The sequence below is a fragment of the Erithacus rubecula genome, assembly GCF_903797595.1.
Source record: "Erithacus rubecula genome assembly, chromosome: 12".
NCBI lineage: Eukaryota > Metazoa > Chordata > Aves > Passeriformes > Muscicapidae > Erithacus > Erithacus rubecula.
Window position 1 is genome coordinate 5385174 of NC_136664.1, and position 25897 is coordinate 5411070.

General features: G+C 42.7%; 1 protein-coding gene across 3 annotated transcripts in view; it reads left to right on the forward strand.

Moving 5' to 3' along the window:
- MAF (MAF bZIP transcription factor) overlaps positions 1-25897 on the forward strand; it is a 184064-nt gene that overhangs the window by 43168 nt on the left and 114999 nt on the right. The window contains exon 3 of one of the 3 annotated variants that reach the window (XM_079316336.1): positions 13839-13856. The exons of 1 other annotated variant lie outside the window; for it this stretch is intronic. The gene's annotated coding sequence lies outside the window, so the exon portion shown is untranslated. Of the gene's footprint in view, positions 1-13838; positions 13857-17218; positions 18825-25897 lie in introns of those variants that run through there. One more of the 3 variants, XM_079316333.1, reaches the window with a different exon arrangement.

A 25897-nucleotide genomic window follows, 5' to 3' on the forward strand; every position in this document is an offset into this window, starting at 1 on the left:
TCCCTGGTGTAATATCAGTGCAGGCAGCCTCCCAGTTTTGGTGAAATCAGGGCAGAGTGAGGAGCTGGTTTGCTTTCTGGGAGCAAGACAAAGCTCAGTAAAAATTGGCCACTGTGCTTTTGGACCTGCAGTGCTGCAGGGGACCTTTCCCATGCTGTGCCCCCAAAAGAGCAGCTCTCCCCCTGCTTCCCTCCCTCCATCTGCTCCCACACCGACTGCTCTTGGAGCTGGCAGCACATTAATAAAAAAATGTAAGTTTTATGGGACAAAGTAAATAAGGCAATTCATATATCATTCCTAAGACACACAGAAAGGAGGCAGAGAAAAATAACCAACCGATATTTTATATGAGGATATTTCCATGAGTCAGCTCATTTTCCCATTTCTGGGCTTCCAGCTGCAAGCTCTGCTGTGTTGGCTTATCTTCTACTCGAGGCCTGGCATGTGCCAGAAGTAGCTTATAATTGGCTGTGTTTCCCCTTTGTAAATGGTAATAATAGAGCCTTTATCAGCAGAGAATGGCTAAAAATTTGGATGTCTTTAATTTCATCACAACTTGTAATTTTTTTCAGGTCTAATATTACACAAATAGATCTCAGAGCTCCTTGTGCAGGTTGCAAGGCTGACAGCAAAGGGGCTGTTTTTGTAGGTGGGATATTGAACTGCCTTCAGATGTTCCCTGAGCATGGCCATAGAGCTGAATTTATCCTTTAACCCTTGTTGCAGGAATTTCATTAACCCCTTGGCTTAAGAAAAGTCACAGTAGTTGTGGCTCAGTGTGGCTGGGGGAGGCTGATGCATTTCTTGTGGCAGCCTTGGCATTTATTGCAGGGCAAAAATGCAAGGTATTTTCAATGTATTTTAATTCATTTGAGGTTTTCAATGAACTCACCTCAGCCTCCTAAACTCCTCCTGAGATTGCTTCCTGTGGATTTCAAAATGACTAAATTTAGCTGGGAGGAGGGGGGGAGAGCATCTCATTCAATATGATTTCTAAAGACAACTACACAAGCTTTGTAGAAAATGAATTTTAAATTTCTACATGGCAGAAGAATTTGGTTGATCACAGGCATGGGAAGGATATTGCAAGATTTATTTGGCCAGTCACAACTTGAATTTTGAATAAATTCTGTCAAGCTGTTAAAAAAAATATGGAAATACATCACTTGACACATTCAAATCACAAATATGTTTGAGGGGAACTGCAATCTGCTCAGAGATGTCCTGCGAATAAAAAAGATTTCACATGTGTTTAATATATTCCTTTTTGAGGAATTAATTGTCCACCAGCACTGACAAGCATGGGGGATGGAGGAGTGGAATGGGAGCGATTTGCAGTTCTTAGTGGGAATTAGTGGCATGACTATATTATAACAATCATAATTAAGCTTTGTACTTGAACAGTGCCTTTCCTTGGGGAATCTCAAGGCACTCTGTCAAATTTATGGGGAAATCCCGGGGAAATAAGTGATTTCCCTACAGATCTGCAAAAATTCAGTGGCAGATCTGTGAGCAGACCCCAGGTCTCCAGTGCCCTGGAATATCTGCAGCTCACAGCAGGAGCTGCCTGATTCCTCTGTGACAAACAGGGCAGGACTCAGGGGCTCCAGGAGCATGGCCAGGGGTGCAGGTGGGTGCTGGGGGCACTGGAAGGTGGCAGCAGGGACAGGCAGCTCACACCAGACAGCCCTTCCAGCAGCACCCTGAACTTCAGCAAAAATAACAGTGGGAAACCACACTTGGATGTTGTTGTACACTTGGAAGAGTCCTGACTCCTCCATGCCTCAGTTTACCCACCCCCTACAGATAATATGGTGGCACTGTGGGAGGACTTGTGGTGGTGGATTTTTCATAACAAAAAAAAGAAAAAAAAAACAAGAATTCTTATGTAAGGATGCTTTGAGCATCATTTGAAGTTTTTCATCAAGGCTGAAGTCCTTATCAGAAAAATGTGCTCTACTTTATCTCAAAACTCAGGGTTTGTGCAAGAAATACACAGGGAAATTATTTATGTGTCATGAAGAAGACTCTGATGAGATGGTCACAGGGGTCTGTTCTGTTTAAAATCCCTAAGGCTAAAAATGTGAACAACCTAATGTTTCTAACACTCTTTGAAACCTTCAGAGGCAAGGTCCCTTTGGACTCAGGAGGATGAATTGGCCTCCTCGAGTAAGATGAGTTGAATTTTGTGCGTAAGACGAGGAACGTGTTACGTTATGGGTTTGTTTGCTCCCCTGGCTGGTTTCACCAGTTTGTGCAGCCTGGTGAAAAACCAAACAAATTCACCTGACTGCACAGACAGCAAAGCTGACAGTAAGTTTTTCATCTAAGTACCTGCAGAGGATAACAAAATGTTCAAAAGACAACTGGACTTAACATTATAGAGAATGTTTAAAGTAAGCAGTAAAACATTAAACATTGATTTGGTGTTTTACTGAAAGAAATAGAGAGATTTAAAAATAGTGGTTAGATGCTGAAAAGCACAGCTCCAGTGAAGATCCCCATATTTGCTCTGAATAAATCCTCTCCCTCCTGGGAGCAGGCTGAATGTAAAGAGGAACAGAGTTATTGGCCTCTTTTGTTAGGCCCAGGCTACTCATTTGGCTTGGTGATGGGCAAAAGGATGTTTTTGTGTCTGTGTGAAGGAGCCTATCCAGCAGCAATGGGCAGTGCTCCCCTGGATGGGAGATGTGGTGTTTTAGGAGCTGAGTTGTTGATGCCTGCAGAGAAATCCCTCCCCTCTGCCCTGGGGCAGGGGTCATGGCAGTGGCCTGGCGAGGGGCAGCGCTCTCCAGCAGCACTGCTGGCAGCTCTGCACGCCTCGGGTCACAGGACCAAGGGTATCCCACCAGAACTGGGACAGTTGGCAATCCCTGTTCTTGTGCAGACTGTGTGAAATGCACACCATTCCCCAGAGCTTACAGGCACAGTTACAAACGAAGCAAAGATGGCAGGAATGACATTCCCTTGCTAATTATAGTGTGGTCCCATCTGTATATTTGGTGTTATGTCACCAACTCCAGCCTGCTTTTTTCTAGCAGGGAAATACTGCTGCAGGTCGAAGCTCAGCACAAAAGGCTCCAGACCTCTAGTAATGTTATAGTTGCTTGTTTAGCAGGAGAGAAACTCTATTTTTAAGGGCTATCAGTTGGAAATCTGAGAGTGTGTTGGCTAAGGTGCTTTTTGGGTAATTCAACAGTCCGTGTTTAAAAAGCACTTGGGTGTGGATAAACATAACAGAGTTCAATGGCTGCACATTTCATTGAACCCCCCTGTCTCCAGTGGCACCTTGTGCATGGCAGCAAAGCTGTGAGCTCAGGTCCATCCTTCCTGCAGGGAGAAGATGGGAGAGCAGGGAGTTATCTCCCTGGCCATCAGTGCTCTTCTTGGCTGCAGACTTTTTGGTAGATAGTAGATAGTCTGTGAAGAGTTTGGGCTGTAGGACCTGTGCATTACTCTCCAGGAATTCCCTCAGAAAGATATGAGGACAGACACCCCCCCACTGGATCACCATGGGGTGTTTCCTTTCAATCCTCTAGAGCATCTCATGTGTCCTTTTAGGGATCCAGATACAGTCCTCAGGTCCATGTTCCTGTTTCTGCTGGTGGAGTTTCCTGCCTCCTTCTTGTAAAATGGTTGCAGTTAAGACCTTAAATTTGCTCATGGAGGATGCCATTTGTCCCTCCAAAGGAGCCCATGGGGTGCTTCATTCTTGCATGTGGTGCTTGTGAGCAGTATTGGTGAGCCTCATGCTAAATCATACAGGACTGAGATTTTTAATTAGGGTAGAGGTGGGAGCCTCCAAATCTCCTGTGATTAGAGAGTTCTCATAACTTTTACATTTATTATATAGTCCAATTAGCATATTTCTTACTTTAATGTCTCTATTGCCCTGTTCAATGTTGAAAATCCAAAAATAAGAGCACTTGCTTAAACTTGAAAGCCATGAAGTGAAAATAGTACAGAAACAAAAGTAAAAATGGGTGTTCCTAATTAAATTCACTCTTTAGACTAAAAACAATTAATGAAACTTTGGCAAAACAAGAAAATACCATAAATAATGACAAGGAAACTAAAATCTAAAAACCATCCACTTCTCCCCCATCCACTGGTTGTGGAAGAGGCAAAAGGAATTTTAAAAAGTCAAATAAGGCTTTAAGCCATCCCAAAAGCAGGCTTGTGTGAGGAGGTGGAGAAGCTCTCAGGGCTTGCACCTGGCTCTGTCCTGTGAGGTTAAAGCCCCTCTCTGTCCCCTGGTTTGCTGATACATCCCAAGGGTGTTTGGTGGAGCTCATGGGCAGGAGGGGAAGCAGGTCCTCAGTTTTATGGGTGAGAAGCTGCCACATGAAGGCCACAGTGTCTCTGAAAGTCAAGGAGAACTTGTACCAGCAGAAATAGGCTCTTGGTTTCTTGTCATGCAGGAAGCCGTTGGTGGAGCTGGAATTTAACAAGTTCACAACTTAACAAGTCCCAGCCTAGTGTCTGGACTACCAGAATAGATTGTTTTCTCAAATACCCCCAATCGCTCAATGCTTTTGTCAAATCTCTGTCTCTCTGTACTCAGTGTCAGCCTCAGCTTAACAATGAAGGTAGTCCCAGAAAACTTCTCACAAATAAGCAACCAATGCTGCCTGTTATGAAAGCAACCTCCTACTGACTTGTGTATTAATTCTGCTCTTGTGGGGCACTGTAGAGGCTGAATTTTCTCTGCCTGGCATGGTAACTTCCATTGCTTTCATTTTTTTAGGAACCTCAAGTTTCTGAAAAGCTTAGAGCAAGCCATGAAAGCTCCACCTCTCTCTTGGCCCTGTAACCCGTGAGCAGTTCAGCTGAGGCTAGGGGATTTGTGTATAATGATTTGGGAAAGTTGTGAGTATAAATAGTAAGGAATTTGAGATGTTTTTCCCCTCTGTAATTCAACACTCAATAGCTTCCCCTTCCACCCTGCACATAAGGTGCTGTACCAAAACCATGGAAAGAATTTGTGGAGCTTCAGATCAAGGAAGTTCATAAGCTTGCAGACTTTTTACTTGCTTGCTCTTTTAAAAAATCTTATAATATCATCTCCTCTGAAGAATAGCATAGCCAGAGGACTTTACAAATTTTCACCAGATCCTCTCACCAGGGGCATTTGCCCCAGGGTAGAGGCAGGACAGCCCTCTGATCTCTTATGCACAGTGTGGTAAGGGCAGGAGCTTGGAATAAGTGTTCAGTCTCAGCTTTTTCCTTTCTTTTTTCTCCTTTCTCTTTCTGGTAGCAGCTACTGCTGAGAGAATGTGTTCAACCTTCTCTAAGCTCCAATCTGAGTCTTCCTTCCCCTTCCACATTTCACTGGGCCAAAGTATTGGGCTGCAGCACACAGAATAACAGAATCATTTAGACTGAAAAATCTAAAAATCACATAATCGAGTCCAAGCTCAAATGACCAGGTTGTCTTGGCCCCAGCTCTGTGAAGAAATGCCCATTCCTGTAGTCCCAGGACAAGATATTCCTGAGCACAGAGGTTGCTGGTCCATCTGGCAACAGTGCTTAGAGCTGGGGACACCCTGGCCTGGACATGTCTGTAATGACAAGTCTGCTTTTAAGTGCCCCACAGGTTCCTTTAATCTCCATAGACATCTTTGTCTTAATTTCTCCTCTGCTTTAAACCCTGCACAGAGAATGCAATGTAAACCTCAAAACATCCTCACTTGCTTGAACAGAAATGACATCTCTGAGCAGTATCAGTGCAAATTCTCTGTAGCCCCTGTGATTTCAACCCAGAGATGGGTCTTAGCTCTGCACTTCATCCCCAAAGCCTGATTGAAAACCCCTGGTACAGCTCTCCAATTACACTGACTCGGGCACAGATGACAATCACAGCATATATGCATGTACATTCATTGCCAGGCATTTGATGTATGGCTTCATTTTTGAATCTTGACTTTTGACCATGATATTTGAACATGCAGATTTACAAATCAGGCCCCAGCATTATTGTTTAAAGAACACTCAATGCTTTTGGTAAAAACCTGAGTAAGTATTTGTTATATTTAGAGGCAATTCTGCTTATTGTCTCTTCATACCATAAGCTTTTCACTGACCCAGATTTTGCTATTTCATTTTCCATTTGCTGTCCCAGAGTACATTTGCATGGAAAGAAAGTCTTTTGTCTTTTAGTGTTCTCTTGCACTTGCTATTTCATCCACCGGCCAAAATCACACTCACTGCCCTGTGATGGTGTGAAGAGCTTCACTGGAAGCGATTGTGTGGCTGAGGATCCTGGCTTCAAACTGGAAGTAAAAAGCTATTGCTGCTTTTAGCTTTGTAGAATCCTTGGGCTGAAGAGTGCTGGAGGAGCAGCCTGCAGCAGAAGAGCATGCAAAGAGGAATAGTTTGTGTGTTTTCCAGCAGTAGCAATTTATAGTAAGAAAAATGAACAGAGTCAGAAACTGGCTTCCTTTCAGTCGGAGGGAATAGTCCTCTCCCTGGATGTACATTACAACTATAGCTAAAGACACAAAACAACATCTTCATTTTAATTCTGGTTTCAGTTTTAGCATGTCATTAAAGAGATACCTGTATTGACAGGAAGAGTTGTAATGCTTTTGGGGAGTTGTTATTATCGTATTACACGATTATGGTGTTTATTGCGGTGGTGCCTTAGGGCTGAATTTACAAACGCTGCGGATGGATTACATGGGTATTATGCTGCACACAGACATTTTGCTGCATGTTCATGTTGAAATCCTGTGAACTGGACAATGTAAACAAATTAACATTATCAGGGAAAACCTGTTTTTTAAGTTAACTTTCCCTACAGACTGTACTCGGCCAAAGGACACTTGCTCTTGCTCTCACATCTCCTGCATCTCAACCATGTTCAAAAATGTTTTTACTAGCACATTAACCAAAACCTCATCCTTTTCAGAAAAAAAATAAAAAAGCAAGCATGTTTTAAAATGCACTTGATCCAACCAGCTAGTATATTTTTAAACACGACAGTGTTATGTTTAACAGTGTGTTAGCATATGTCAATTAACTTGTTTCTGCAGAGTGCTGACAGAAGTGCCCCCGTCGCCGCCAGCCCTGAGGGGCCCTGGGGCTCAGTCAAGTCAGCAGAAGGGAGCTGTGCCCACAGCTCCAGCCCACTGAAACTCAGCACTGGCTCTTCTGGGCAGCATTAGGAAGAGGGCACAGTGGTTTTGAAGTCATTCTTCCTTCTGCTGGCTGTGGTCTGCAGGTAACCCCCCATGGCTGGGGAGATGCATCAGGGCTCCTCTGTCAGCACCCCAAATGATGTCTCCTGTGAGCACACACGTGAGCTGAGATGCTCTCACTGCACACAACGCCCTTCCAAACAGAATAAATAGAGACTTTTTCTCACACTGTCAGAAGATCTCACCCCTTCCCTGTGCCAGATATAGATGAGATGGAGGATAAAAAATGCACGTGCACGTGCATGTAGCCCCTAAGTCTCCCCAGTGCCCAGGGCAGGTGGTGAGGGTGGTTGTGCACATCTGAGGTGCTTCATGTGCCAAGTCATGGCCATGGCCATGTGGGCTACTCACCTCCCCACTCTTTCCAGTGCAGAGGGAACACTTTAATCCATTGTTGGAAACAGCAGAGACCTTTCTGTCTGGAGACTTCCATGTGCTTCTGGATAAAGCCCTGGGAGTGTGTGAACTAACCAGATGTAGCCTGGCAGAACCTTCCTGTTCATCCCATGAAATTGTGCATGATGAGAAGTAAGTGGAGTGAAGACCACACAGGTCAGGTCTCAGCAGCAAAGCGGGGATGCACACTGCTTTCCTGCAGGGATGTGCAAGTACCTGTCCATGCATGACAGGGCTCATCTGTTACTGTCCCTGCAGAGGGTATAGGGAGGGCAAATACTTGGACAGTTGTGGCAGAGGAAATGTCCAGAGTCTGTATCCCCATCCCCATGCTGTGGGCTGCATGGTGTATCCATGTCCCAGCCAGACTGGGAGCAGCCCCCAGGCAGACAGACCAGCCTCTGCTGCTGTTCCTCATCCAGGGAATTTGGGCAACCTTCATTTCTCATTTCAAGCTTAGCAAATGCATGAATGATTCCCACGTGTTCTGGGACAGTGTTAATGGGAACAGTAGAAATACCTAGAATAAGCAGTGTCCAAAAATAGGTTCTCTCGTCCTGCCAATGTCTTGCACATGTTCTTAACTTTCCTGCCCTGGGAAGCAACTCCTGGCACCCTGCAGGGCAGGAGAGTTTTTCCATTCACTTCAGTGGGTGCGGGATTTCATTCTGCCTTACAGACCTGTGGATTTTAAAGGGACTGTCCCTGAAGCACACTCGAGCTCTTTGCAGGGTAGAAATGCTTTATATTTTTAGCACTGACATGATGGTCATGAGGGAAAAGCACGTTTTTGCCCCGCTTGAAGGGCATGGTCAGACATGCTGCTCTGCTGGGGCTGCTCGGGGTCAAGTTGTTACTGGCCCTGAACCATTTCTTCGGGTGCTGCACCTTCCTGCTACACAGCTTGGCTGCCATAATTGGAGCCGTGGAGCTGACCTACGCCAGCCGAAACATGTTGGAAGTGGGGTTTTATAAATAGACTGTGTAGACAAAGGGTGTCTGCTCCGGGGTGTTTATGGGGCTGGGGAGAGCAGCTTGGGGCAGAGGATGGAGCCTGACAGCTCCCAGTGAGGCAGCACAGCCCTCTTTGCAAAACAGGGAGCGTGGTGCTGGCAGAGCCTGCGGCAAGCCCTCGGCACAGGGAAGGATGGAGAGGCCACGACCCGGGGTGTGGGTGCTCAGCTATTTTCTCCCTGTGAGACTGGCTCCCAGGCCTTTGCTCATGCAAACCCTGACAGATCCCATCTAAATGAGTAGTTGGAAATTATGTGCTCCCTCCCTGGTTTGGGCTGGAGCTGAATTTTGCTACCAGTCTCAGAGAGTAGCTTTTGCTAACTGAATGCAATTAAAAGAACTAGAACTTGGCACTATGGGATCCTGCCCAGTGCTGGTAGTCAGGGTGATTGACACTGAATCCTTTGATTTCTCCAGAGGCATCATAATATTTTAAACCTTTTATTAATTACAAGTGTATTAATTTCTGAATAGTATTAACAGAATTTCAAAATATAATTTTATCCTATCTGACTCACTGGGGAAAAAAAAGCAGTTTTGGATGAACTGAACAACTTTATAGACATTGTGCTTTATAACCAGATAGATTTTCCCTAGTTAGTTCCATTTCTATCTAATATTGGTGGAAGATTAAAGATACTGAATCAATGGCTATAAAAGCTTACATTAAAAATTTGCAGTAAATGAGAAGAGGAAAATTTCATTAGAAACATAAATTGTAGTAACTGGAATGCTTGCAACTTATTTTTAGTATTCTACTGACAGCCACACTTGAAAGCCTTTTTCTTCAAATGTTTTCTTTTCTCAGATTAAAAAAAAAAAAAGAAGAAAATGACCTCTAATATTTTGAAATATAGAACTAATTACAGTGCAGAGTGATCCTGATCCCACTGAAGTCAACTGCGGCATTCTTTATGACATTGCAGGATTGTGCCTCTGTTAAGAAATAGTAAGGAAATGAGATACTTTAAAGAGAAGGGTTTAAAATGAACTGGCTCTGTTGGCCTCTTTTGTAAAAATACCTTAGAGCCACTTTTATCAAGTCAAAAGGTTCATTGAAAAGAGAGAAATTAAAAGATGCTGCGCATGGAGCCTGGCAAAACATGAAGTTCGCAACAAATATCTCTCCAATCCAATTATAACATTCAAATCAAGGAGGAAAAAAAGCATGAAATATAATGAAAACTTTCTTTCTACTGAAAAAGTCTACTTGGAGGTGTCCAGACCTAAGGGAATTACCAAGTCAGCATTATAGTGGAGAAAAAATGTAATGTAAATGAGAGTGAAATAATCAAATTTTTCTGGTGGAAATAAGTGCAGTTGTTTGATGTAATTTTGACACACAGCATAATTTCAGCATCAAGACTGAAGTTTAAAGAATCAGTGGGTCTTCATGAGATTTCTATACAGAAAACCCATTCAATGGGAAAATCTAAATCACACTTCAGTTTGCACATTGGCCCCTCTATGAGAGAAAACCCTGAATTATTTTAGTTGCAAATAGAAAAATAGAGATGACCTCTTTTCATTAATTTCTAGGCATCTTTTCCACTTGAAAATCCAGCATGATTGTGGCGTATAAATCACAAGAAATGCAATGTGTGACTGTCTTTTTGCTCACAAAAATCAAACTTTGGTTTATATCTCTAATACCAGCTCAGCCATTTAAAATTGTACAGTTTTCCACAGTGAGCTACAGCAGACCCATGTCACTGTGTTTCTTGCAAATGTAATTATTCAATATCATGGGGATATATTCCAAACAATTAAAACAATTAAAGCAGGGCATGTCTTCAGTATTTTACTCAATCTCATAGTCTATATGAAATATATTTGTAATTTTGTGTTCATTTCCAAATGGAGACAGATTCACACACCCTCACAGCCAAACTCAGGACAAGAACCAACAATTAAATGAAGCCTGAGATCCAGTCCAAAGCAGGCATATACTCAATTTAATTTTTAAATAGCTTAATTAATAGTTTCAGTTAAAGCACAGAAGTGAAAATGGGTCAAACTATGTAAACATTGGTTAGAAAAACACACTGTCCAGCCAAAGGATTGTAGAACTGCTTTTAAGAAGAACAGACTTTAAATTTAATTTAAACATGGTTTTCCAGCTTAGGTAAAAGCCCAGTTCAGACAAGGCCCAAGCCACTTTTTGTGCCACAAAGAATTACCGAGCTATGCTGAGGGTTTATTTAGTCTTTGCCTGTTCTGAGGCCGTGTTTCACCGAGCAGTCATCATTTCCTCCTTGCTGTCAGCACGTTGCTGCCTCTCGGCAGCTCGGGGCTCACCGTGGGGACCCGCGCGAGGGCGGCGAAACATCCTCCGCAAATATCGACCGGGGTTTTGAAACGGGCTGGGAGACTCTGCTGTTGCACACGGAGTTTGCCTTCTGCAAACATCCAGGTTCAAGTTCTTATTGACACGGCTGTGCTGGGTGACGGGGTCCCTTACATAAGGCTCAAGGCCAGGAGGGTGATTTTGCTCGGAGCAGCAGCACCGCGTGTCTTGTCTGACCTGGCATTGCTCAGCACTTCATGGGAACATATCCTTGTTAACTTCTTGGTAGTTCCTGGATTCCAGAGGGGCAAAATCATCAAATGCAAGCAATTTCCCTCAATCTGGAGAATTACCGTATCCAGAGAAAACAATGTTCTTTACTCAAAAAAAAACCCCATTTTTTTTGCAAATTTTTCCCGTGATACTTAAATTTCAGTTTAAATGTCATGAGGATGTCATTTGAAAGGGGTAAGAATGTTGTTTTTTAAAATCCTTTTTTAATTATACAGTAGCACTTACATGACTATATATTTGTAGTTTGAAGTTTCTGCTACAGCAATTTTTATATAGATTTGCTGATTTACAATAAAGTTCCAGGATCCTAAATTTTTGGTTAGAATAACTGAAAGGTTTCTTTTTGCTTGTGGGGTTTTGTTTTTTATCTGATTTTTTCTTTTTTACTTTAATTTTATTAACTTAATACCAAGAAAAAAGAATAGAAAAAAATTCAAATTATAAGTACCAAGACCAGATCAGGTGCATTGCTTTAATAAGATGTTACTGCCATCCCTTCATTGGCATTTCTTACTGATATGATCAAGTTTGGGAGTTTGAGCCTAAATTTTGGCTAAATTTTACCACATGAGAATTTCTCGCCAGTTCTTACGTTTCACCTTGATTTGTGCAGAGCAGGTCCTGCAGCAGAAGTTGGCAGTGTCTGAAAGTGTCACTGCTCTTTGCCAGCCATCCTCTTTGGAGAGTGAAGTCAGGTTTGGGGGAGGAAATGTGTGGTTGGTGGCTTTTTGTGAAGTACATGGCTGGCAGATGAGACTGTTTTGGCCTTCCTGATCTGAACACTTTTGTTTCCATTGGAAAGGACAACACAATCTGTGCAGGCAACAAAATCCAGCTGGTTCCCTCCACCTGCAGAACATCTGCAGAGGGAAAGGAATGTATCAAAGATCCTTATAATGAAGGACAGTTTTTACTGTTTATGTTCAAAAGCAAAACCACAACAGGAGATGATGTTTCTTTCATGAGAATGAAGCAAACAATCATTTTGGGCAGGAGAACAGGCTGGATGAGCTGACCTACTCCAGCTCATCTGTAAAGTTAAACGTGTCAAAGGTTCTCTGCCAGGCAAAGAGAAGATGTAGGAGAGGTTTTTATAAATGGCAGTTGGGCAATTAATGTTAACCATCAATATCAGAATGGCTTAGATTACATGATTAACTAGTAAGAGTTTTGAGCTGGCTGGTAATTTTAGATTAAATAGTCAGGCAGCCAGTGACTTGAATATTGATGAATATCCTGTGTTTTATTAATATGCATTCTCTATAAATTAGAGGCTTAGTACACAAAGAAGAATCTTAATGCTCTTGCTATTTTTCATTGCCACAGGTAGAGCTGAATAATTCATAGCAATTAATTTATTTCACTGATTTAGCCTTTTGGGGCGGGGGGAAGGTAGGGGGGAAGCTGAGCACAAGTAGTCTGCAGGTAATTTTTCCATGTTTATTTATGATAAATAACTCACCAAACACATTTGATGACTAATTCTTAGTTGTGGTGATTTTTTTGTATTTTAAATTGGAGAAATTGGGAGGAATATGGGCATGAGTGCAAGCAACCTGGCAGTCAGTACAAGAACCCAAATGAATTTTATATTGTAAAAAAAAGGCCACCTAATTGCAAATACAACACATACAGGGTCAGGCTCATGTTGATTTGTATTGATTGGTGCAATGCTGGCTACATTGCATATCTCTGCTCCTCATTTAATTGATTCTAGTTCTTCAGGACCAAGATATTCTTACAAATATTTCTGTGGGCAGAATTTGTTGTCTGTATTTAGTCCTTAATTCATGGGTGAAATGCTGCCCTTTTTGCAGCCAAGGGAAGTTTTACCCTTCATTCTGAAATATTCAGGATTCTTCCTGCTGATGACAACATTCCTAAAAATCCTTTTTGGTACACACTGAGCAATAACGTATCCAACACAAATGACATTTCATATTTGTGCAAAGTTTCAGAATATCCATATGCAGATTTTTAAATTAATGTTTTAGGCACTGGGAGATGGTGCCTCAAATACAAGACAAAGTGTAGCAGCACAAAGATGATTTGCTGAGGGGGGCTGCAGCCCTGTCTCAGTGTCACACTCATATCCTGAGCAGGTAATATCCAGAAACACACAAGGAGGAGGAGGAGGCTGGCTGATTACTGCCTCTCCCTTTCTCTGGCTCTTACAACACACTCACAGCAGTGAGACTTGCATAGCACACAATAAATCATTGCCTCATTATGCTCCTTCTGGAGGTTTGTTTAGGGCACCTACTCTAGTACTGGCTGCAGAAGATTATTTGTTCTTCCCAGAAATTCCTCTCAGATATAGACCTCTGGTTTGATTTGCACACAAGGAAAAAAAGAATCTCTGTGTCGTATTTTTGAATTAATTTCTTAGTGTGCAGAACAATTTACATTACAGGACTGCCTGAGAAAGTAATTTCAGCAATGTCTGGAGGGGATTTTAATTTGTAGGTGGGTGATTTTGTTGAGAATGGGCAAAGGTTAAAGAAGGTTTTTGTGTTTCTGTAACTTGTCAATATGAGGTATTAATAAATGGAACAGAGGTTCTTCCACCCCTCCTTTCTTTTTTCCTCCATTTGCCTGCCTTCCTTTTTGCTTTCCCTCTTCCCTTCTTTTTTTTTTGTACATAAAAGCTGTTGATCCCTTACCTAGCCAGATTTTGTTGAATTATTGGAAAATAAGCCTAAGTACCTCATTAAAAAACATTGTAAGGTCTTCATTAACTTTTTCTGTATGTCTTTAGCCAGCCCAAGTTCACAGCTGGTGCAGGAGGGCACCAGTGTGATTGATAGAATAGGGATTTTAACACTTGGTTTTGACTTAAGGAAACAAATTGTCCTAATAAAAGATGTGCATTAGTCAGCCTTATTTACTAACAAGGAGCAGTATTGCTGATTTTGATAAAACAGTATTCATTTAGCCTTGCACCAAGTAAATGCTGGAATAACCTAGATTGTGCCTGCAATGGGTTTGAATGGCCAGAGCTGAGACTTTGGAGAGCAGGTGGGTACACTGCAACACTGGGTTTTGCTGCAGTGTGACAATGTGATCTAGGATCTGATCCAGGCTCCTCAGAAATCAATGGAAATTCTACCCTTGACTTTACTGGGCTTTGGATCCTGCTCCAATTGTGCCAGGATGGAAATGCAATTGCTCCATCTCAGGGGAAGAATTTTCTGGCGTAACAGATTCAGTGTTTTGTATTGTTGGGTGTGTTTGTGTAAGGGGTCCTGACTTGAAGTTTGAGTGTTTTTGACACGTGCCTTGCCATGATCCTCCCTCCTAGTCACAGTTCCCTCAAACACAATAGATTTCTGTTTTGTGACCACTCACAGACACCCCAAATCAACAATGATATTTCATAGATTATCATAATGTGAAGCTCAAAATAGTTGTATGCTTTCTCAAAATGTGACCTGCCTTCACACAAAAGCTCCCTAAGCTTTCTGAACTTCACAGCAAAGCTGGATGTGTTCATGGCCATAAAGAAATACAAAGCTAAGTCACTTTGGTGTATTTTGGGGTTTCACTACACATCCTCCTGCACCATTTTATTTAGAGTCCTGGGTATAATTCTCATTTGATCTTAAACTCTTACAAAGAGCCTGGGGATAGAAGATGTGCTGAGGTAAGGGCCAGAAAATACTTTTTCCAACACCCACTGCAACCTGAGTCCCCCACAAACAATCAGGACTCAGCGAGAATTGTACCCAACCTTTTTTTGATGGAAGTGCAGTGGTGACCTTCTAGATTGATTAAAGATGTGACATTGATTGACTTTGAAGGGAGCCACATCCACCCTTCTTCTGCCAAAAAGGCAGTGGCTGCAATGTGAAGCCTCAAGAATGGGGCATTGCTCTTCCAAGTACGTGGAAGACATCCAAGGGTAACAGGATAATGCAGATAATGGGATAGGGTTTCTCCCCTCCTCTCCCTCAAATACCATATAGCTAGATTTTGGCTATCCAGACTCATGCCTTAGAAGACTTTTCTCTGATAGCTACTTAAAAGATGAAATAGCTCAGGAAATGAGGTCTTTTTGTAGGTTATTTAGGATGTTTAGTGGTTGAGAATATCAAAAAGGACTGGTGATGTTGACTCTGCAGGAACCTTTAATGGTGGTGGGTGTATGATGCTGTGAGGACAGTCAGTGGAAGGGATGATTTATTCCTCTGGCCAACTCACCCCTAGGACTGTTCACACTGTCACTTTGGGGTGTCAAGTTTGAGAGATGCTAAAATGGCCCTATTTGCCAAAGATACAGAGTATCTTAACAATATCAGCTCTCTTTAAAGCACCTTGATTTGCCACTGAGGAATATTGGCCTCCAAAATTACCACTTTTGAAAATCTAGGCCACTGAACCTGATATGAACTATCAGAAAGCAGAGACAAGGGAGCATTTATGTTGGAGAATGTACAGTAGCTTGAAAACTACAAATCAAAATAATTCACCCTTTTATGTGTAAATCTCCTTCTCTTTGATACACAAATTGAAAAGCTGTCTGGTTTCCTTGTAGTTTCTGTAAGCAAGCAGTGTGTGACTGCACCCTCTAGAATGTTATTTAGGTGTTACTTAAAGTGCAGACCTGTTAAGGTCAAGCAAGCTCATCTGTATGCTAAAACTGAGCCCACCAACCTTACACCTAAAACCAGCAGGCAAGGGGGTCTCGAGTTCCACAGCTCCCTCGTGACAAGGGCATGGTGTAACAAACAGTGAAGCACCAAAAGATCAAAGCACTTTTTTTTCAGGCACAACAATAAAATCAGAGACAGAAAAACACCAGGTCCTGGTGCAGGTGTCTGCTCTTCCAAAGCAGCCTTTGTCAGGCTTGACACTGCCAGCTCATGGCAAGGAGCTGCACACTGGCAGTAAATAAACATCAGCAAATGATCATCCTGTGTGGTGCATTTCTGAGCTGGGAGAAAGGCTGGAGAGTCACTGCATGAAGCCCATGTGGAAGGGATTACTGGGACACGCTGAATTTACTGTGAGTTTATTGGAAACTTTTCAGTGCAAGCATGAAAGACAGTGTGATGTGTTTTGCTCATATTCTAGAGTTGTTTTCCCTGGTCGAGCACCTCAATGCAGATCCTGTGCAAGTCAATAGCTGTCTTGCCTTTCAGAAGGATTATGCCCCTAAATAGCTTTTTTAGGAAGTGTACTTTGCTTGGTGATAACACAAAGCAGAGGGTGGATGATTAACACCAATTAGGATTATTTACAAGAACCTCGAAAACAATAGGTCCATAAATCATTGTCTTATCAATTGTAGTTCCTCTTGAGTAATTCAGTCATCATTGGGCACACTGTGTGTTTCAGGGTTCATTAAGTACAGATCATTGCTGAAGCGTGTGCAAATGTTGAAGGTACAATATGACCTAAAATATCACCATGTTACCAAAAAAAAATCTGATTGTTTCAATATCTTTATGCTCTAAATCCCCTACAGTTTTCCCCGGGTATACTGAGTGAATTTAAGGCAACTGACAGTAGCCTTGTTTCTCTTGGGTTGTGCTTCATCTCTGTCTACACTTGTGTCTCCATTTGGGGTGGTTTTGCAGTAATCCCCTGGCTGTCTCCATTTGCTGGGCACTGGTCCAGCTGCAGAACAGCTTCAATGCACACAAATTCCTTCCAGAGGAGAGCCAGTGGGGAGATCTCTCCAAAAGCAAGCTAGGGCTTGGTGGGACACACTGCTCTGATCCAAGGGGCAGCCACACTACCACAAGATCCTTCAGGGTGTCTGTCACCCTGCTTGCAAGAGGAAGGATGTCAAACTTCCCAATACCAGCCTGGAGTGGGGCTTGTGCTTTAGAGAAGGTCAACTGCTTTACGTGCTCCCTTTTTGCTGGTGACTGGCAGCTCTTGAACCACTTCTCTTTCTTCCACCAAGGCTTCTCCTGGCTCATTATCCTTTTTGTTTTTCTGTAGCTGTTCCTCCTTGCTGCTGATCTTTTTTACTTCTACTTTTATCACTTTTTGTGATTCCTTTTCCAATTTCCAACCTTAGTCTCCCAGAAGACCTGGAGTGGTGGCGCCTGGATGCAGAGGAGACCACACTGCTTAAAAATCTGCACCATGAGGAGGCCAAAGGTTTCTGCAGCAGCAGGAGGTAAGCCAGGACTGCTGGTGGGTGTAAGGAGCAGAGAGCAAAGCCACATGAGTTTGAGAAGAAGGCAGCAGCACCCTTGAGGATGGAGACTTTGGGGCAGTGTCACGGTCCTGTACAGAAAACTTCAAGAGACACTGAAAACTTCAGGTGGGAACACACCACCCAAACATCTGCTTGTGGGGTTTGGTCCATGGACCTTTGGGGTCTGCACAGCAGAGACTGAAAACTCATGACTGACCCCATATTTCCTCTTTGTGGACTTCTGATGTGATAGGAATGGCACAAAAATATCCAATATGTCTTCTTTGCCATAATGTTTTCAGCCTGCTGACTTTCCCAGGACTACTTTCTGCTCAAATTACTGGAACTTAATTACATGAGGTTTAATTTCAGTTCTTGGCCAGCTTTAAAAACATATATTCAAATTTGAACCTCAAGGACAGAATTTTGGGAGCCTCTTTGTCCTCTCACTTTGTGTTAATTTAAATGAGGAAAGTGTGCCTGTGAATCTCTGCTTTACTTCACCTATTCCAAGTTAATCTCAATTCTGGAGAGACATCCCTGTCTCTCAGCAGTTTAAGGGAGAGCACAAACAACCCCTTATGTTATAGTTTGTGTTTTCAAAACTGTGCAAACAGTAGATATTTGTCTCCTGCTTATGTATTTTCTTGTAAATAAAATGTATTGAAACCAGAGATGGAGTTACACTACTTTACAGCAGATAATGTATTGATATTTTACAAGCAAGTGTTGTATTATCCATACATTTCACAAGTAGATCTTAAAATGTTTAATTATAACAAAACAAAACAAAAAAAAAAAAAAAAAAAAAAAAAAAAAAAAAAAGGAAGTGGAAGGAGAATCAAGGGAGGGACTGCAAAAGAACATGAATGGGTAGTGGTGGAGTTGGAGGAAAACAGCACCTATCAAGTCATTATCTGAGAATTCCTATGATTAGGACTTATCTTTCTGGCTTCATTACTTCATTATAATCTGCTGTTTACCTGATAAGTAATAAATGGCCTTCAAATGTTATTGCATTTGCTCACTTTCTTCAGATTGTGCATCAGTTTGTTCCCCTCTTAAGATCTTATTTCTGTTAAGGAATGAAGATTTTATGGTTTTACTGGGGTTGACTTTTTCCTCTGGAACTTCAGTGCTGTTATTTAGGTCCCACAGCAATTCCTTGGATAACACTTCCATCTATCACATTGGGATGATCAAGGATACATTGCAGCTGATGTTCAAACACTCTTGTGTGTCTGGAGCTGGGCACCCACCTCCAACTCAGCAGATACAAACCTCTCCAAAAAGCCAACAAAAGAGGGCTTTTTTTAACCACTCCAACCCGCTAGTGGATTATCCTTAATGGGTTGGCAGCATGCCCCTTCCTTCCTCTGCAGGAATGCTGGCCTGGCCCTGCAGCCCTGTGTTTGGGCTTTTGTTTTATTTTTATTTTTATTTCTGTGTTACAGCATGCAGAAGAAATAAAGTGTAAGACTGATTTGTAATAGTCCATGACGTTTTGGTTTTTTTCCTCTGCAGCCTGGGATTAATTTATTTACCTGCCTGGAGGCAAATGTAGGGACCAGCACTCCTCTCTGGGGAGTGACCTTGCCTTGTCAGCATGGTCCTGCAGGAGAGGGCTCCTTGCAGGGGCTGGCTGCTGGTTCTGGGAGCTCATGGACACACCTTCAAAGGTTGAGGGTTCAGCTTCTTCTGCGTGAGAGGGGAGAGGAAATGACCTTCACCCAGCTGAGCAGGGAACAACAGGAAACCCTCACGGTCCTGCCATTTCCCACCCCCAGGATCCGGAGCTCAGGGACCTTTTTGACAAACTGTCAGGTTTTTTTGTCAGGGTTTAGCTGCTGCAAATATATTACCCAAGTATGTTGATGATTCATGGTGAAGTGGTGTATGCTGATGTAAGTGATGGACTAGCCATTCTGTAATGGATTTGAGAATTCCCAATCACATTGTACTTAGTTTTATCAAGCAGGGAGCTGGCAGGCTGTGTTTTAATCAACTGATAGCATCTCTTAGCAATTGGCATCCAGCTAGTGGACAGAGTACTTCTCAAAGACCAGCTTGCTAAGTTACAGTCACAGCCACTCAGATCTCTCAGCTTTACCTCCTGTTTTTTCTGTTCAGCCTGTTTCTTTCCCAAACAAAACTTTCAGCTGGAAGTGCAGGAGGATGCAGCACATCTGCTTCTGTTTCACTGATGTTTTAGGGGGAATGGATGAGGCAGAATGCATTTGCTTCATCCCCCAGAAGCCATGCTGAAACAAGCTCCTACATGCAGCATAAAATGCCAGAAGCAGACTAATTCTAGGATTTGGTTCTGGCACAAGTTTTTGGAGTGCTTACATTGCATGAATATAGTAAATATACTATGGGGCATACCAGGTAAGATGTGGCCTTTCCCCCTTTGATTAGGCCATGACTCATTATTCCATGACTCATTACCTATTGTGTCACCAAAGATATACCTGATGTTCTGACCTGTACCAGCAGTCATCGAGAATGGTTCCCTTCCCTGATAAAACTCATCACTCTGTTACTTCTGGGAGAGATCAGCTTCTGTAGAGCATCTTCACTGCACAAACCCTCAGGTGCCACATCTGCCTTAAATAATTCCCTACTCAGGATTTATGTTTTTATCACAATTATTGAGCTGTGGAGCCATCCACACTGATGGAACTGTGCCGAAGCACAGCATCAAACCTGAGGAGCTGGTTTGTTGTGCCTGGCTCCTGTGGAGTAGTTACTGTACTTAGCAACCCACCTCCAATATAAATATATCTGCTACTCTGAAGAGCAGGCTTTGAAAAGCACCAGAAGGGATCACTCCCCCATAAAGATTTTATTCCAACATTGCAGAGCTTTTGGGACTTTCAGAGAGAAATTCTTCTCCCAGTTAAGCATCCCAGCCAGAGGGGTGAACATTTCACCACAGGCTGACAAAGCTCTGGTGCAACCTTCTGTGATGGGCCATGAGCCCCCATTTAAAGCTGGGTCCTGTCTGAGCTGCTCTTGATCCATGCAGGCAAGGAGGGAGGTGCAGAGCAGCCCTCCCTGCAGCTGGGATTTGGGAGCCATCCTTGATGTCTTTGCACAGGGGTCCCACAGCACCATGTGGAAAAACAGCACCCTGGTCTAAGAGCTGAGCCCTAAAGCCACGTGGGTTTGAAACTGCTTAAACAACTGGAACCCTCAGAAGAGGCTGATGATTGAAAGGCTGTAAAACAATCATGCTCCCAAAAAGTAATAAAAATGAAAGTGAGGTGTAAGGAAGAGAGAGGAGTGATTCATGGGGAAATTGTACTCTTGAGATTGTGTGACAAATCCTGGGTGAGGGAGGAGCATCTAATGGCCAGACCCTGGCTTGTCCAGAGGAGTTGAAGATTCAGTGAAGATTAAAAATGGACCCTGTAGCTGAGGGAAAATTTTAATTTCCATCTTAGATACTTTCTGTTGACCATTACATGAAAATCAGAAAAATCAGGCCCCTGTTTTCAGTGTCATGTTCTATGAGGGTTTCAGCAGACAATGACCCCCATGACCCTCACTGCAAGAAATGAAGTTTCCAATGCCAGAACCACCAAACAAAGCTGAAAAAAGTCTTCTCTCTCTAGGGTGGAAATACATTATTTATACAGGGTTGTTTTCTATGTAAACATTCAATTTGTATGTTTTACAGATTAAAACAAAAATGTCTCTTGCAAACATATTCAATAAGTCAATTTTAAAGCTAGTTAATTAATGTATCTAAGCTTTATCACAGAGCATAAGTAAGTGGAAAAAATCCTCCAGCCAAATGTGAAGAGCCTAATCTTGATTTTCTCACTCTTTGAGTTAGTTTATTACAATGTTTGCTCACTTTTATAAAAGCCATGCTCATGTAATAATCTAATTTTTGAGAGCATCTCCAGGGACAGGAGATCACATTACAGTATCTCACATTATGTGTCATTCATGCTGTATCTCCCAAATCATAAAACTTAAGGGAAGGGAATGACACTTGAATAGCATAATCTTCCTCCTTTTCCTTGCTCTACCTGACCACCTCATCCTGTCTCATACTGTCTTTCATATAGTTTGGGATTTCCCCTTCCATTCTGGGCTTTCATTTCTGTCACCTCACTCTCTTTGTTTTGTGCCTATGGGTTCTGCTTTGTGAACTGATGAACTGGAGCAGAGAACTGGCCCTGATGACAAAAATCTGAAAAAAAGTCCAAGTTTCAGATCAATAATTCCCCTGGTCTGAATCATTTAATTTCTAGCCAAAAACTGTCCAAACTGGACAAGTACAGAGAGACAGGACCTCTCCAGCTGCTTCTGGTGCCAGCTCACAGACCCATTGCCCTGCCATCTTCATTTCTTTCAGCTTGATAAAGACCTCAGGGTAGGCTTATATGGTCTTAAAATGTTTCATTGATCCATTCATGTTGACACAGTCCAGGGCTTCCATTTTTACATTCCTTCCCTGTTATCATAGAAACTGGCTAATTACAATAGAAGCCTGTTAGGAACCTGCTTAAGACACCAGTGTTGCTGTAGCAAAGCACTTACAGCCTGCCCAAATCTCAGTGTGCAAAGCTATGGAGTCCTTGGGATGAAAATAATAGGCTTTCTAGGAGATGATTCTGCTGCTCTAGATATTGTTTTAACATTCAAATCTAAGGTCACAACCTCAATCCTAGCTCATCCAGTTGACCACAACAACCATAATCAATTTTATTTCTTATGATGCATCTATTCCAAACTACCACTCCCACTGCCCATTTCTTCTTGTAGAAGTTGTGCACCAAATTATCTGGTCTGCTTAATACCATGTTGCTGTGCCTGCTAGTGCACTTATAACATAACTTTGCAATGGGAAAATAATCCTGGCCTTTTTAAATAGAGAGACAAGCAGAGAAAAAAAAAGCACAACGTCAGAATTAAACCAGTTCTGACAATTTCTCATTTCCATTTATTCAGAAAAAAGTCATAATTGAGACTTAAGGAAAAAAAGAAAAGCCCCCCATGCCTTTAAGTGTAAAATCCATTTTAGTAGCAGGAAGCTGTTATATGGTTAGAGCAGTTATTTTTATTGTCTGTCTGGGTATAGTTTTTAACTGCAGGCACAGAATAAATCAATAGTGTCATAAAGCTACTCTCACCCTCTGCCCTTTCTAAAGGGGACATTGTTCAGTGTCTGTGCTGGATGTGACACAGACTATGCTTTGATGCACAGAATTATGCCTCTACTCATGTTCTGGGGGAGAGATCTGTGTGACACATATTTACCTGTATCTCTTGGTCTATATAATCTCAGAGTCGTCAGATGAAAAGCAAAATATACAGATATACACACAAAAATGCACAGAAGCTTTTCATCAGAAGAGAGGGGGTTTTTCTGGTTATTCTCTTGCAAGTGATATTTTCAATTAATTTGTGCATTCATAAATCTTCTCAGGTGTTGTATTTCCAAGACTGTCTGAGAAAACCTGCAGTGATTCATAAGACAGTCCACAAACTTAAACCTGACTCTTTGATACAGTGAGGAAGGACAGAGCAGGACCTGACTGTAAGAAGCTGATGCTAGATAAAATTGCCCTGAAAGTGTGCGTTTTTAATAGCAAGAATAGTTAATGGCTGGAACATTTGGCTTAGGAATGTGGTGGATTGTGCATTGCTTTCAGTCTCTAAATCAAGAGTGAGTGTCTCTCTAAAGCTATGCAATAGCTTCAGCAGAAGTTATGGCTTTGATGCTGAAATGAGTGGGTGAAGTTCTTCAGCTGTGTTACATAGGAAGCAAAACCAGATGACTGTGATGGTCCTTTTCAGCCTCACTAATCCATTAAATCCTGGTTTGGGGCCTTTCACACGCTGGGGTTTAGAGCAGCCTCTTAGGTTTTCCGGATGGTTTCTGCAGGCAATGCACGTTCCAGAGCTGGATCTGACAAACTCCATATAAATGGGTGTCCGGAATTGACACACTTTATAATTTATATATAAATCACTGCCTCTAAATGCAGTTCCAGATCCATTTCCCTGTGCAGCTGAGCTCACTTTGTCTGTTCTGTGCAGTGGGGATTTTCCTTTGCAAAGCAGATATGCATCTGAGCTGAAACACACACCATGTGCTGCTGGAGACCTCAAAAAATGCCAGCCCTATCATGGACCACAGAGAAGCAAACCTTTATGGACCAAATTCTTAAGAGATTTATCAGCAGCAATTCCTGGTGTCAAGTTAATTCATCGCTCCTCTCCTTGCTTGCTCATTGCAACTTCTCCAGGTTGGCACTTCTGACAGAGGCATGAAAATTGTACTTGTGCTGCAAGTGGGAGGTGGAGACAGCGAAAATCTGTGCCCTGTCTGTGGGACTCCATGCTGAGACAGCTCTATTTTCACATCTAGTCACAAGCCAATTGGTATTACCTCAGTATTTGTTTCGAGGATGGCTCTCAAGAAATGGAATTGGAGTTTGGATTTGGTAAGATTAGAGGAAGTAAACCCTGAAATAATTCAAGTGGCTTCTGAAGGCAGCACCACTCCCATATAGCTTGGTGCTGGATGGACAGAGAGGCAGAGAATCCACAGGAGCCTGCACACTCCACGGTGAGCGTGGCGGGTGCCACTCGCCTGGGTAACTGAATATTTGTTTTCCTTCTCTCTGCAAAATGCTTACTGCTGGATTTTTATGTCTATAAATACTGATTTGGATTTCCCTTCCTTCCCTCCCCACGCTCTGTTGCAAGCAAAGACATCTCACCCAGCACCATTTGCTGACTCCTTCCCTTCTGCTCTTCCCCGTCCCCCAGTACGTGAGCGCGGTCGCGTGCGGCCCCTCGGCTTCTCCTCAGGACACTGGCACTTGGGAGGAGAATAACAGATGTTGGGGAAAAAACAACACCCTGCCAGGTATAAAAAACACTTTAGCAAAAAATAAAACCAAAAAAACAACTCTATGACCTTCCCGCTTCTCAAGCTTTCTCGTGAATAGCCAGTGGCTGCCGGAATAGCAGCAACGGTAATAATAAATTACAGTAAATATCATCCTGTCATAAGTGACAGCAAACCAAACCCACTGCTGTTCAGAAATGAATTGGAGAAAATATTTCTTAATCTCTTTTTGTGTTATTCAGTCAGCTGTAGTGATTTATAGTACTCCCAAGAAGTTGTGGTACAGAGTTGTTTCTTAATCATCCATTTCAGCACCTTGCTATTACCCACATGTGTCTGTGCTTTGGTGGGGACTCTGGCACTGCTGGATGCTGCAAAATGCTCAGCCCAGATCTAAGCTGATTTAATACAAGGGACCTCTCACCCTTTCCCTGGGATCTTCCTGCCTATGGAGACAAATCTGCTACAAGGAGGAGCAGTGCTGAGTTAATGGCAGCCCCACAGCAGTGCCTTGAAATAAGGTTGTTCCCCCAGAGCCATCTGGTTTGAGCCTATTCAGCTGTAAATAACCCACATGCAGTGGACATGGAGGGCTCTGGTGCTGGAGTGCATCAGATGGACACCCCACAGATGAGGCTCTCCCCCTGAGAGTCTGTGAGCACACTGGGATCTGTGGGAAAACAAAATGTTGGGGGATAAATGAATCTGGGAACATGGTATCAATCGCTTCTGTCTTTGTCTACTTATTTCCAAAGATTTATATGTGACAGTGTGAGGACTGCTCAGTGACACATTTTAATTTAATTAAATTTCCTGTTGGATTGATGTCTGATCAATCAATAATGTTAATGTTTTTGCAATTTAGAGATTAAAGCTTGGATGAGCGGATATTGAAATACTCTCACATCCAGCTGCCTGGGAATGTCTTTTTCAGCTTCCACTCCTCAGAAAACCCATTTTGGGTTAGAATGCATCCTGAGGCTTGCCATAAACTTACACCTGGAAGACTGGATGCTCTGTCCCATTGTAGCAGAGGGTGAGGGAGACATTCACTTCTTGGAGAGACAGACTTGCAGGCAGCTAAAACCTGAGCTTGTGCAAAATCTGTGTGGCTCTATATATTTGAACATCCCTCTGATGTTCAAAATAGGAGAAAGTCTGAAGAACAGGGCATTGCAGGTGTGACAGTTCCCTTTGCTATCTGCTCCTTGTTCAGGAAGTCTTCATTGCTGAGGCTGCATCTGGGGATTTGAACCTGATCACCACCAGGGCATCAGTTCCCCAGGTGTCCTTCATCCCCTCTGCATCCTACTCATTTCTCTGGCCACCACAGCATCCTGCAGCCATGAGCTCCCAACTCAGCTGCTGCTTTCTAAGCTGCCACGGACAACAGGATCTTGGTCTGGAGCTGAATTTCATACTTCTTGAATCTTCTTGCCTGCCCAAATTTCTCACAGATGAGCTAATTGTGCTCCACCCTCTCCAGGCTGTGAAGATAAAGAGATGCTGTAGCATGTCCACAGAACCCTTTTTTATTTTTTTTTTTTTTCTCTTATGCCTTGTTTCATTTAGTGCCTCAAATACTTTAGTAGTGAGGTCAGGAGAGGCTTTAACTTATTCAGGGGAGTTATTCTGCACTGAGTTTTCTATGAGGCCTTGGAATCTTAGACAGTCCTTTAAAA